At 46.6% G+C, this 14,730-nt stretch overlaps 1 pseudogene; it reads left to right on the plus strand.

The window, feature by feature from the left end:
• The window catches only part of LOC135539014 (neuropilin-2-like), a 227,318-nt pseudogene that overhangs the window by 55,019 nt on the left and 157,569 nt on the right, over positions 1-14,730 (plus strand).

Consider the following 14,730-nt stretch of genomic DNA (forward strand, 5'->3'; position numbering starts at 1 on the left):
CAAGCTGCTTGCCTATTGTCCTGTAGCCCATCCCAGCCTTGTACATGTCTACAATTTTATCCCTGATGTCCTTACACCCTCTCTGGTCTTGCCATTGTGGAGAGGTTGGAGTCTGTTTGATTGAGTGTGTGGACAGGTGTCTTTTATGCAGGTAACGAGTTCAAACAGGTGCAGTTAATACAGGTAATGAGTGGAGAACAGGAGGGTTTCTTAAAGAAAAACTAACAGGTCTGTGAGAGCCGGAATTTTGGTAGGTGATCAAATACTTATGTCATGCAATAAAATGCAATAAAATGCAAACTCCTCAGTAAAAGGCACACGACAGCCCGCTTGGATTTTGCCAAAAGCCACCTATAGAACTCTCAGACCATGAGAAACAAGATTCTCTGGTCTGATGAAACCAAGATTGAACTCTTTGGCCTGAATGCCAAGGGTTACGTCTGGAGGAAACCATCCCTATGGTGAAGCATGGTGGTGACAGCATCCTGCTGTGGGAATGTTTTTCAGCTGTAGGGACTGGGAGACTGGTAGGATCAAGGGAAAGATGAACAGAGAAAGGACACAGAGATCCTTGATGAAAACCTGCTCCAGAGTGCTCAGGACCTCAGACTGGGGCGAAGTTTCACCTTACAGCAGGACAACGACCCTAAGCACACAGCCAAGACAACGCAGGAGTGGCTTCGGGACAAGTCTTTGAGTGGCCCAGGCAGAGCCCAAACTTGAACCTGATCGAACATCTCTGGAGAGACCTGAAAAATAACTGTCGATGATATTTCAGCTTTTTTATTTGTTATAATTTTGATAAAATGTTCTCAAAGGTTGTAACGTATCAAAATGTGGAAAAAGTGGTTTGAATACTTTCCAAATGGATTGTATATTCCGGTTTTCTAGGTCTGTGTTTTTTTGGTTGGATTGGATTTGTGTTGGTTTGTCAATTTCTTTCTTAGGTTTTTGAACTCTTCATCAAACCATTTCTCATTGCTGTTATTTTTTAAATGTGATATGTCAGCTGATATGTCACATACACTGTGCAGGCTTTCTACTGCTCAGTTTACACCTTCACTATTTCAGGGAAACATTTTGTCCAGGAAGTTGTCTAGCGGGGATTTGTTGTTCTTTTGTTTCTACACTATCTTCCTTACTTCTATCGCCTTTCTTGATAGCATGCAGCTTGCTGGACTTCTGGTATATGGTATTGCTCTGTTCAAGTAGGCTGTGATTTTGCTGTCGTGTGATAGGGTTGTTAGTGGGCTGACTGTGAACACTCTGAGAGACTCTGGGTTTAGGTATGACAGGAATTTGTGACCCGGTTTTGTTGCTTACTTGCATCTGGGGGAGGGAATGCTGTCACCTCCAGGTAGGTGTTTGTCCCCCTGTGTTTGTTGAGAGTGTCAGGTTCTGGTCCAGTTCTGGTGTTGCTAGGTCACCACAGACTGTTGCTAGGTCACCACAGAATGTTGCTAGGTCACCACAGACTGTTGCTAGGTCACCACAGACGGTCACCACAGAATGTTGCTAGGTCACCACAGACTGTTGCTAGGTCACCACAGACTATGTCCCTGGGCCTGGAAATGGTTGATCTCCTTTTCTAGGATGGAGAAATTATCTTTATTAAAGTATAAGGATTATATAGAGGGAGGACATTTCTCTCTTGAGATCATGTCTTTACTTATTTCTAACCAAATGTAAAATGTTCCTGTGTTGATTAAATTAATAGATTAGGTTATGTCTGATCTAGTCCCTGTTTCACACCTGGTAGTGTGGTGGATGCGGCTACCAGCTCTCTGTAACCTAGAGGGCAACCAGTGGGTCTGTTTTCTCTATAATCTCTCTATATCATCCACCATGGTTCTTGGTTCTTGTGTGTGAAACCAAATAAAAATGTCAAAATCAAATTTGATTGGTCAAACACATATTTAGCAGATGTTATTGGTCAAACACATATTTAGCAGATGTTATTGTGGGTGTAGTGAAATGCTTGTGTTCCTAGCTCCAACAGTGCAGTAGTATCCTAACAATTCACAACAATACACACAAATCTAATATCAAAGTAATGGAATTAAGAAACAAATAAATATTAGGATGAGCAATGTTGGAGAGAATTTGACTTAAATGCAGTAGAATAGAATACAGTATATACATATGAAATGAGTAAAGCAGTATGCACACATTATTAAAGTGAATAGTGATTCTATGTGCAGTTTATGTATATGGGGCAGCAGCCTCTATGGTTCAGGGTTGAGTAACCGGGTGGTAGCCGGCTAGTGGTGGCTAATTAACAGTCTGATGGCTTTAAGATATAAGCTGTTTTTCAGACTTTCGGTCCCAGCTTCAATGCACCTGTACTGACCTCGCCTTCTGGATGATAGCGGGGTGAACAGGCAGTGGCTCGGGTGGTTGTGGTCCTTGATCTTTTTGGCCTTCCCGTGACATCGGATGGTGTAGGTGTCCTGGAGGACAGGTAGTTTGCCCCCGGTGATGCGTTGTGCAGACCTCACTACCCTCTGGAGAGCCTTACAGTTATGGGCGGAGCAGCTGCCGTACCAGGCTGTGATACAGCCCGACAGGATGCTCTCAAAAGTTTGTCAGGGTTTTAGGTGACAAGCCAAACTTCTTCAGCCTCCTGAGGTTGAAGAGGCACTGTTGCGCCTTCTTCATCACACTGTCTGTGTGGATTGTCATATCGTCAGTTATATGTACACCACAGAACTTAAAGCTTTGTTGATGTTGAGGGAGAGGTTATTTTCCTGGCACCTCTACGCCAGGGCTCTCAGACTGTTAAATAGCCATCAGTAGCCGGCTTCCACCTGGTTACTCAACCCTGCACCTTAGAGGCTGCTGCCCTATGTACATATAGACTTAAGATCACTAGTCACTTTAATAATGGAACACTAGTCACTTTAATAATGGAACACTGGTCACTTTCATAATGGAACACTGGTCACTTTAATAATGGAACACTGGTCACTTTAATAATGGAACACTAGTCACTTTAATAATGGAACACTGGTCACTTTAATAATGGAACACTGGTCACTTTAATAATGGAACACTGGTCACTTTCATAATGGAACACTGGTCACTTTAATAATGGAACACTGGTCACTTTAATAATGGAACACTAGTCACTTTAATAATGGAACACTGGTCAACACTGGTCACTTTAATAATGGAACACTGGTCACTTTAATAATGTTAACACACTGCTTTACTCATCTCATCTGTATATACTGTATTATATTCACTACACGCAAAATAACGTCTGCTAAATATGGGTATGTGACCAATACAATTTGATTTGATTTGATTTTCTCGCCCTCTCACTTCTCTTCATCACTATTCATTATCAGATGTTCTAGAATCCTCCGTGTCTCACGGCAGAGAGTAGGCAGCTGATTCTGATTCCATGTGTGCACCTCAAAAGGCACGCCTATTCGCTATATATTGCATGACTTTTGACAAGGACCCAAAGGTTGTGCACTATACAAGCCATTTGAAACGATTCTCTCCGTGTTCCGTTTTGTCCTCCTGGGCGGGCGCCGCCTGATGATGAGAAGGAGGTGAGGCGAGGCCCCTCTCCTCTTGTGTCCTCTTGTGTCCTCTTGTCTCCTCTCCTCTCCTCTCCCCTCCTCTAATCTCCTTTCCTATAATCTCCTCTCCTCTAATGTCCTTTCCTCTCCTTTCCTCTCCTCTCCTCTCCTCTCATCTAATCTCCTCTCCTCTCCCCTTCCTCTCCTCTCATCTAATCTCCTCTCCCCTTCCTCTCCTCTCATCTAATCTGCTCTCATCTCCCCTCCCCTAATCTCCTCTCCTCTAATCTCCTCTCCTCTCCCGTCCTCTAATCTCCCTCCCTTAATCTCCTCTCCTCTCCCTCTCCTCTCCTCTCCTCTCTACACATCTAATATCCAGTATAGACCCTGGTAGTGTTCAAATTCCCATTATAGACCCTGACCCTATCCCAGTATAGGCCCAGGTGTTCCTATTCCCATTATTGACCCTGGTAGTGTTCCTATTCCAGTATAGACCCTGGTAGTGTTTCTATTCCCAGTATAGACCCTGGTGGTGTTCCTATTCCCAGTATTGACCCTGGTAGTGTTCCTATTCCAGTATAGACCCTGGTAGTGTTTCTATTCCCGTTATAGACCCTGGTAGTGTTTCTATTACAGTATAGACCCTGGTAGTGTTCCTATTCCCATTATAGACCCTGGTATTGTTTGTATTCCAGTGTAGATCCTGGTGGTGTTCCTACTCCAGTATAGACCCTGGTAGTGTTTCTATTACAGTATAGACCCTGGTAGTGTTCCTATTCCCATTATAGACCCTGGTATTGTTTCTATTCCAGTGTAGACCCTGGTGGTGTTCCTATTCCAGTATAGACCCTGGTAGTGTTCCTATTCCCATTATAGGCCCAGGTGGTGTTCCTATTCCAGTATAGACCCTGGTGGTGTTCCTATTCCAGTATAGACTCTGGTAGTATTTATATTCCAGTATAGACCCTGGTAGTGTTTCTATTCCACATAGCATTATCAGAGCAGAATTGGATGATTATTATCGTGATTATCGTTATTGTGTGCAGAGAAGATATAATGAGTTCTATCAATCAAAGAGAATGAGAGTGAGATAGAGAGAGAGAGAGAGAGAGAGAGAGAGAGAGAGAGAGAGAGAGAGAGACAGACAGAGACAGAGAGACAGAGAGAGAGAGAGAGAGAGAGAGAGAGAGAGAGAGAGAGAGAGAGAGAGAGACTCAGAACTGAGGCTGATGGACTGAAATGATCTCTGATCTCTGATCTCTCTCTCTCTCTCTCTCAGTGCTGTGGTTTGAAGTTGGCAACTTGTAATGTACATAAACTGAATTAAATGTGTCCTTGTCTCCCCCAGGTGGATCTCCATGTCCTGAAGGTGTTGACGGGTATCGCTACCCAGGGAGCGGTGTCCAAGGAGACCCAGAAGTCCTACTACGTCATCACCTTTAAGCTGGAGGTCAGCACCAACGGAGAGGACTGGATGGTCTACCGATACGGCAAGAACCACAAGGTAGGACACGGAGACACACGGAGACACGCTGAGACACGCTGAGACACGCTGAAACACACTGAGACACGCTGAGACACGCTGAAACACACTGAGACACGCTGAGACACGCTGAGACTGAGACGCTGAGACACACTGGAGACACCCTGAAACACGCTGAGACACGCTGAGACATGCTGAGACACGCTGAGACACACTGCACGCTGAGACACGCTGAGACACGCTGAGACATGCTGAGACACGCTGAAACACACTGAGACACGCTGAGACACGCTGACACACTGAGACACGCTGAGACACACTGAGACACGCTGAGACACACGGAGACACGCTGAGACACGCTGAGACACTGAGACAAGCTGAGACACGCTGAGACATGCTGAGACACACGGAGACACGCTGAGACACGCTGAGACACACTGAGACAAGCTGAGACACGCTGAGACATGCTGAGACACACGGAGACACGCTGAGACACGCTGAAACACACTGAGACACGCTGAGACACAGACACGCTGAGACACGCTGAGACACGCTGAGACACGCTGAGACACGCTGAGACACGCTGAGACACGCTGAAACACACTGAGACACGCTGAGACACGCTGAGACACGCTGAGACACACTGAGACACACTGAGACACGCTGAGACACGCTGAGACACTGCACGCTGAGACACGCTGAGACACGCTGAAACACACTGAGACACGCTGAAACACGCTGAGACACGCTGAGACACACACACTGAGACACGCTGAGACACACTGAGACACACTGAGACACACTGGAGACACGCTGACACACGCTGAGACACACTGAGACAAGCTGAGACACGCTGAGACATGCTGAGACACACGGAGACACGCTGAGACACGCTGAGACACACTGAGACACACTGAGACACGCTGAGACACACTGAGACACGCTGAGACACGCTGAGACACACTGAGACACGCTGAGACACGCTGAGACACACTGAGACACCTGAAACACGCTGAGACACGCTGAGACATGCTGAGACACGCTGAAACACACTGAGACACGCTGAGACACGCTGAGACACGCTGAACACACTGAGACACGCTGAGACACGCTGAGACACGCTGAGACACACTGAGACAAGCTGAGACACGCTGAGACATGCTGAGACACGGAGACACGCTGAGACACGCTGAGACACACGAGACAAGCTGAGACACGCTGAGACATGCTGAGACACGGAGACACGCTGAGACACGCTGAGACACGCTGAAACACTGAGACACGCTGAGACACACTGAGACACGCTGAGACACACAGAGACACGCTGAGACACGCTGAGACACTGAGACACGCTGAGACACGCTGAGACACGCTGAAACACACTGAGACACGCTGAGACACGCTGAGACACACTGAGACACGCTGAGACACACACGCTGAGAAACGCTGAACACGCTGAGACACGCTGAAACACGCTGAGACACGCTGAGACACGCTGAAACACACTGAGACACGCTGAGACACACGCTGAGACACGCTGAGACACGCTGAAACACACTGAGACACGCTGAGACACGCTGAGACACACGCTGAGACACGCTGAGACACGCTGAGACACGCTGAAACACACTGAGACACGCTGAGACACACGGAGACACGCTGAGACACACAGAGACACGCTGAGACACGCTGAGACACGCTGAGACACGCTGAAACACACTGAGACACGCTGAGACACACGGAGACACGCTGAGACACACAGAGACACGCTGAGACACGCTGAGACACGCTGAGACACGCTGACGACACGCTGAAACACGCTGAGACACGCTGAGACACGCTGAGACACGCTGAGACAGAACAAGAGACACGCTGACACGACACGCTGAGACAAGGTGAGACACGCTGAGACATGCTGAGACACACGGAGGCTTAGACACGCTGAGACACGCTGAGACAGAACAGAACAAGGTTACCTGACAGACCAGAACAAGGTGCAGACCAGAACAAGGTTACCTGACAGACCAGAACAAGGTTACCTGAGACCAGAACAAGGTTACCTGACAGACCAGAACAAGGTACAGACCAGAACAAGGTTACCTGACAGGCCAAAACAAGGTACAGAAAAGAACAAGGTTACCTGACAGACCAGAACAAGTTTATCTGACAGACCAGAACAAGGTTACCTGACAGACCAGAACAAGGTTACCTGACAGACCAGAACAAGGTACAGACCAGAACAAGGTTACCTGACAGACCAGAACGAATCATCCCACTGTGGGAGCTGTCACTATCGCCTGTACAATACACACAAACAGACACAAACAGACACAGACACAGAGCATGGGACTGTGAGGCTACTGTGCTAGTAGAGCTGTTGTTGGTCCCGGAGAGGAAAGGAGAGGAGAGGTAGGTTTTTCCCTCTCCCTCTCCCTCTCCCTCTCCCTCTCCCTCTCCCCTCCCCCCCTCTCCCTCTCCCTCTCCCTCTCCTCCCTGTTAGTGGGTGTGTGTGTTTGTCCTGTGGTTGTACATGGCATATCCATCACACACAGAGAGGCCTCTGGGATGGCCCGGCTGTAATGTATTCCACGTCCTGCCTTTGACAAGCCCTCAGTTTCATTCAGATCCAATGCTGCAGGAAGAAACCAAAGACACAGACAAGCCATGAAAGCTCTCCCAGAGCACCAAGTGTCCTACAAAGCCGCTAGTCCTCTCCCAGAGCACCAAGTGTCCCACAAAGCCTCTAGTCCTCTCCCAAACCACCAAGTGTCCTACAAAGCCTCTAGTCCTCTCCCAGAGCACCAAGTGTCCTACAAAGCCTCTAGTCCTCTCCCAGAGCACCAAGTGTCCTACAAAGCCTCTAGTCCTCTCCCAGAGCACCAAGTGTCCCACAAAGCCTCTAGTCCTCTCACAGAGCACCAAGTGTCCCACAAAGCCTCTAGTCCTCTCCCAGAGAACCAAGTGTCCTACAAAGCCTCTAGTCCTCTCCCAGAGCACCAAGTGTCCCACAAAGCCTCTAGTCCTCTCACAGAGCACCAAGTGTCCCACAAAGCCTCTAGTCCTCTCCTAGAGAACCAAGTGTCCCACAAAGCCTCTAGTCCTCTCCCAGAGCACCAAGTGTCCTACAAAGCCTCTAGTCCTCTCCCAAAGCACCAAGTGTCCTACAAAGCCTCTAGTCCTCTCCTAGAGCACCAAGCGTCCTACAAAGCCTCTAGTCCTCTCCTAGAGAACCAAGTGTCCTACAAAGCCTCTAGTCCTCTCCTAGAGAACCAAGTGTCCCACAAAGCCTCTAGTCCTCTCCCAGAGCACCAAGTGTCCTACAAAGCCTCTAGTCCTCTCCCAAAGCACCAAGTGTCCTACAAAGCCTCTAGTCCTCTCCCAGAGCACCAAGTGTCCTACAAAGCCTCTAGTCCTCTCCTAGAGAACCAAGTGTCCTACAAAGCCTCTAGTCCTCTCCCAGAGCACCAAGTGTCCCACAAAGCCTCTAGTCCTCTCCCAGAGCACCTAGTGTCCTACAAAGCCTCTAGTCCTCTCCCAGAGCACCAAGTGTCCCATTAAGCCTCTATCCTGCCTAGAGCACCAAGTGTCCTACAAAGCCTCTAGTCCTCTCCCAGAGCACCAAGTGTCCCTGCAAAGCCTCTGTCCTCTCCCAGAGCACCAAGATATATATTAAGTCTATCCTGCAGAGACTAGCTGTCCCTCTGACAGGGGGAGATATATATACTAAGTCTATCCTGCAGAGGCTAGCTGTCCCTCTGACAGGGAGATATATATTAAGTCTATCCTGCAGAGGCTAGCTGCCCTCTGACAGGGAGATATATATTAAGTCTATCCTGCAGAGACTAGCTAGCCCTATGACAGGGGGAGATATATATTAAGTCTATCCTGCAGAGGCTAGCTGTCCCTCTGACAGGGGGAGATATATATTAAGTCTATCCTGTAGAGACTAGCTAGCCCTCTGACAGGGGGAGATATATATTAAGAATATCTTGCAGAGGCTTGCTGTCCCTCTGACAAGGGAAGATATATATTAAGTCTATCCTGCAGAGACTAGCTAGCCCTATGACAGGGGGAGATATACGCACTACCGTTCAAAAGTTTGGGGTCACTTAGAAATGTCCTTGTCTTTGAAAGAAAGCGCATTTTTATCCATTAAAATAACATAAGAAAAACACCATTCTCAACGTCAACAGTGAAGATGCGACTCTGCTGAGATGCTGGCCTTCTTGGCAGACATTTTCCAGTTGTAATGAAAAAATCACTAACCTTTGATGATCTTCATCAGATGGCACAAGACTTCATCACTCAGCACACCATGCGAATATGTTAGGTCAGTGCCTCAAACAAACATCCGTCACAGTCATAAATTGATCTAAGATACGATTAATATTAATCACTAACCTTTGATGATCTTCATCAGATGGCACTCCCAGGTCTCCATGTTAGACAATAAATGTTTGTTTTGTTCGATAAAGTCCATAATTTATGTCCAAATATCTCCTTTTTGTTCGTGCTTTTAGTCCAGTAATCCAAAATGCACAATGCGCAGGCACTAAGTCCAGACGAAAAGTAAACAAAAGTTCCATTACAGTTTGTATAAAACATGTCAAACGATGTATATAATCAATCTTTAGGATGTTTTTATCATAAATCTTCAATAATATTCCAACCGGACAATTCCTTGTTTGTAGAAATGAAAAGGAACGGAGCTCGCGCTCACCTCCACACGTGTGACTTAGCTCATGGCATTCTGCCAGACCTCTTAGTCAAACAGCTCTTACGCGCATGAATTAGCTCATGGCATTCTGCCAGACCTCTGATTCAAACAGCTCTTATTCGCTCCCCCTTCACAATAGAAGCCTGAAACAAGGTTCTAAAGACTGTTGACATCTAGTGGAAGCCTTAGGAAGTGCAATATGACCCCATAGACACTGTATATTGGATAGGCAATCACTTGAAAAACTAAAGACCTCAGATTTCCCACTTCCTGGTTGGATTTTCTCAGGTTTTTGCCTGCCATATGAGTTCTGTTATACTCACAGACATCATTCAAACAGGTTTAGAAACTTCAGAGTGTTTTCTATCCAAATCTACTAATAATATGCATATCCTAGTGTCTGGGCCTGAGTAACAGGCAGTTTCGTCTGGGCACGCTTTTCATCCGGACGTCAAAATAGTGCCCCCTAAGAAGTTTTAAGATGGGCAAAAGAACACAGACACTGGACAGAGGAACTCTGCCTAGAAGGCCAGCATCCCGGAGTCGCCTCTTCACTGTTGACGTTGAGACTGGTGTTTTGGGGGTACTATTTAATGAAGCTGTCAGTTGAGGACTTGTGAGGCGTCTGTTTCTCAAACTAGACACTCTAATGCATCTTGCTCAGTTGTGCACCGGGGCCTCCCACTCCTCTTTCTATTCTGGGTAGAGACAGTTTGTGTTGTTCTGTGAAGGGAGTAGTACACAGCGTTGTACGAGATCTTCAGTTTCTTGGCAATTTCTCACAAGAAATAGCCTTCTTTTCTCAGAACAAGAATAGACTGACGAGTTTCAGAAGAAAGTTCTTTGTTTCTGGCCATTTTGAGCCTGTAATCAAACCCACAAATGCTGATCCTCTTCTTCTCTTCTACACATTCTATATCTATCTCTTCTTCTCATCTCTTAAACATTCTATATCTTCAATCATTCTATATCTATCTCTTCTTCTCTTCTACATCTTTTCAGTGTTTTATAGTGGTCTGTGACTAGCTTGAGCCAAGTCATCTTCACCCTCTTCCTTCCTGAATCTCTCTATCCTCCTCCTCTCCTCCTCCTTCCTTCCTCCATCTCTCTAATCCTCCCCCTTCCTCCTCCCTCATCCTCTCCTCTTCTCCTCTTCCTTCCTGGATCTCTCTCCTCCTTCCCTCCTCCTTCCTCCTTCCTACATCTCTCTACACTCCTCCCCCTTCCTCCTCCCTCATCCTCTCCTCCTCTCCTCTTCCTTCCTGAATCTCTCTATCCTCCTCCTCTCCTCCTCCTTCCTCCTTCCTACATCTCTCTACACTCCTCCCCCTTCCTCTTCCCTCATCCTCTCCTCCTCTCCCTTCCTTCCCGAATCTCTATCCTCCTCCTCCTCCTCTCCTCCTTCCTACATCTCTGAATCCCCCTTCCTCCTCCCTCATCCTCTCCTCCTCTCCTCTTCCTTCCTTCTCTCCTTCCTCCATCCTCCTTCCTACATCTCTCTACACTCCTCCCCCTTCCTCCTCCCTCATCCTCTCCTCCTCTCCTCTTCCTTCCTGGATCTCTCTATCCTCCTCCTCTCCTCCCCCTTCCTCCTCCTTCAACCTCTCCTCTGCTCCTCTCCTCTTCCTTCCTGGATCTCTCCTCCCCCTCCCCTCTACCCCCTCCCCCTCTCTCCTCCCTAAGCTGCGATCCATTTTTTCCCAAGAAAGACATATGAGAAAGCAATCAGAGCGGAGGCAGGGCAATTTATGTTGTTTTTACAAAAGTTATTTTGTAACAAAATATAAAACGTTTTTGGTGCTTGGAGGTGACAGCCAAAATGAACGGCTGTTCGTTGGACTAATGCTGCTCTTTACTGGCTGTTACAGGATTTATTGTGAAACAGGCTTCACACACGCACACATACACACGCACACACACATTTCTCCTTACATCCATCCATGTGACAGAAAGTCTCTAGAAACACAGCCATTGTCACAGAACATTATGTTGATTTGTAACATAGCTAAAAATGCCATTAAAGCTATGTTATATTGAACCATATGGTTAGAGAGAGAGAGAGAGAGAGAGAGAGAGAGAGAGAGAGAGAGAGAGAGACAGAGAGAGAGAGAGAGAGAGAGAGAGAGAGAGAGAGAGAAAAAAAGTTAAGCATGGAACTATAGATAAACTTCTCCTTAATGCTGTGTCAGATTGCGAAAAATCTTTACGGAAAAAGCAAACCATGCAATAATCTGAGAACGGCGCTCAGAAAAAAAAATAGATCCACCATGTTGGAGTCAACAGAAATCAGAAATAACATTATAAATATTCACTTACCTTTGATGATCTTCATCAGAATGCACTCCCAGGAATCCCAGTTCCACCATAAATGTTTGATTTGTTTGATAAAGTTCATAGTTTATGTCCAAATAGCTTCTTTTGTTAAGGCGTTTAGTTCACAAACCAAGCGCGTTCCAGTCGAACGTCGGACAAAAAGTTCAAAAAGTTCTATTCCATCGTAGAAACTTGTCAAACTAAGTATAGAATCAATCTTTAGGATGTTTTTATCATAAATCTTCAATTACGTTCCGACCGGAGAATTCCTGTAGAAAAGCAAAGGAACGCAGCTCCCTCATGTGAAATGCGCGTGACCAGCGCGTGGCTCTCTGCCAGACCTCTGACTCATTCCCCTCTAATTCGGCCTCACTTCACAGTAGAAGCCTCAAACAAGTTTCTAAAAACTGTTGACATCTAGTGGAAGCCATAGGAAGTGCAACATAACCAATATTCCACTGTATATTTAATAGGGGCTGAGTTGAAAACCTACAAGCCTCAGATTTCCTACTTCCTGTTTGGATTTTTCTCAGGTTTTTGCCTTTCATATGAGTTCTATTTTACTCACAGACATCATTCAAACAGTTTTAGAAAGTTCAGAGTGTTTTCTATCCAATACTACTAATAATATGCATACTGGGACTGAGGAGCAGGCCATTTCCGTCTGGGCACCTTTCATATGAAGTTAACAGGAATATGGAGCCTGGAAAAGAACAACAGAGTTGTTGGCAGTAGACGACACCTCGTTCTCTCCTCATCTGTTCTGTAATTTCTCAGTTCCCGAGAGAGGATGGTTTCTAGAATTGAAGAAGTGTCATCTTTCTAAATGGAACGATATGGTCAATATTTCCATCAACTCTGTTCCTCTTTTAGGACGAAGAAAGACTTTCTCTCAGCTTCTACTTCGGGTGCTGTTGTGTGGTCTTCCCTGACTCATAACATGGTGACAGAGATACAGTGGAGCAAAAAAGTATTTAGTCAGCCACCAATTGTGCAAGTTCTCCCACTTAAAAAGATGAGAGAGGCCTGTAATTTTCATCATAGGTACACTACAACTATGACAGACAAAATGAGAAGAAAAAAATCCAGAAAATCATATTGTAGGATTTTTAATGATTTTATTTGCAAATTATGGTGGAAAATAAGTATTTGGTCAATAATAGAAGTTCTTCTCAATACAATGTTATATACCCTTTGTTGGCAATGTTTTCTTTAAGTCTTCACATCTTTTTAAGTGGGAGAACTTGCACAATTGGCGGCTGACTAAATACTTTTTTGCCCCACTGTAGGTGTGTACACGAGGCACAGCGTGAGCTACACCGTGAGCGACATCGTGAGTGAGACAGTATATCTGTCAGAAAATATAGAACTTAATCTTCAATTTCCATAAAGCTTTTTTAGGGAATTATAACCCTGTGTCACCTCTGGTAACCTAGGACAGGGACAACATGGCTGGGGCTTTCTCTGTCCATCTCTGGTAACCTAGGACAGGGACAACATGGCTGGGGACTTCTTTAACCTAGCACAGGGTCATCTCTGGTAACCTAGGACAGGGACAACATGGCTGGGGACTTCTTTAACCTAGCATAGGGTCATCTCTGGTAACCTAGGACAGGGACAACATGGCTGGGGCCTTCTTTAACCTAGCACAGGGTCATCTCTGGTAACCTAGGACAGGGACAACATGGCTGGGGCCTTCTTTAACCTAGCACAGGGTCATCTCTGGTAACCTAGGACAGTGACAACATGGCTGGGGCCTTCTTTAACCTAGCACAGGGTCATCTCTGGTAACCTAGGACAGGGACAACATGGCTGGGGCCTTCTTTAACCTAGCACAGGGTCATCTCTGGTAACCTAGGACAGGGACAACATGGCTGGGGCCTTCTTTAACCTAGCACAGGGTCATCTCTGGTAATCTAGGACAGGGACAACATGGCTGGGGACTTCTTTAACCTAGCACAGGGTCATCTCTGGTAACCTAGGACAGGGACAACATGGCTGGGGCCTTCTTTAACCTAGCACAGGGTCATCTCTGGTAACCTAGGACAGGGACAACATGGCTGGGGCCTTCTTTAACCTAGCATAGGGTCATCTCTGGTAACCTAGGACAGGGACAACATGGCTGGGGCCTTCTTTAACCTAGCACAGGGTCATCTCTGGTAACCTAGGACAGTGACAACATGGCTGGGGACTTCTTTAACTGTCCTCATCTCTGGTAACCTAGGACAGGGACAACATGGCTGGGGCCTTCTTTAACCTAGCACAGGGTCATCTCTGGTAACCTAGGACAGGGACAACATGGCTGGGGCCTTCTTTAACCTAGCACAGGATCATCTCTGGTAACCTAGGACAGGGACAACATGGCTGGGGACTTCTTTAACCTAGCACAGGGTCATCTCTGGTAACCTAGGACAGGGACAACATGGCTGGGGCCTTTTTAACCTGTCAGGGTCATCTCTGGTAACCTAGGACAGTGACAACATGGCTGGGGCTTTCTCTGTCCTCTCTGGTAACCCATGACAGGGACAACATGGCTGGGGCCTTCTTTAACTAGCACAGTCATCTCTGGTAATCTGACAGTGACAACATGGCTGGGGCTTTCTCATAGGGTCATTTCTGGTAACCTAGGACAGGGACAACATGGCTGGGACCTTTCTCTGTCCATCTCTGGTAACCTAGGACAGTGA

The sequence above is a fragment of the Oncorhynchus masou genome, unplaced genomic scaffold (assembly GCF_036934945.1).
Source record: "Oncorhynchus masou masou isolate Uvic2021 unplaced genomic scaffold, UVic_Omas_1.1 unplaced_scaffold_13___fragment_6___debris, whole genome shotgun sequence".
In the NCBI taxonomy this organism is placed as follows: Eukaryota; Metazoa; Chordata; class Actinopteri; order Salmoniformes; family Salmonidae; genus Oncorhynchus; species Oncorhynchus masou.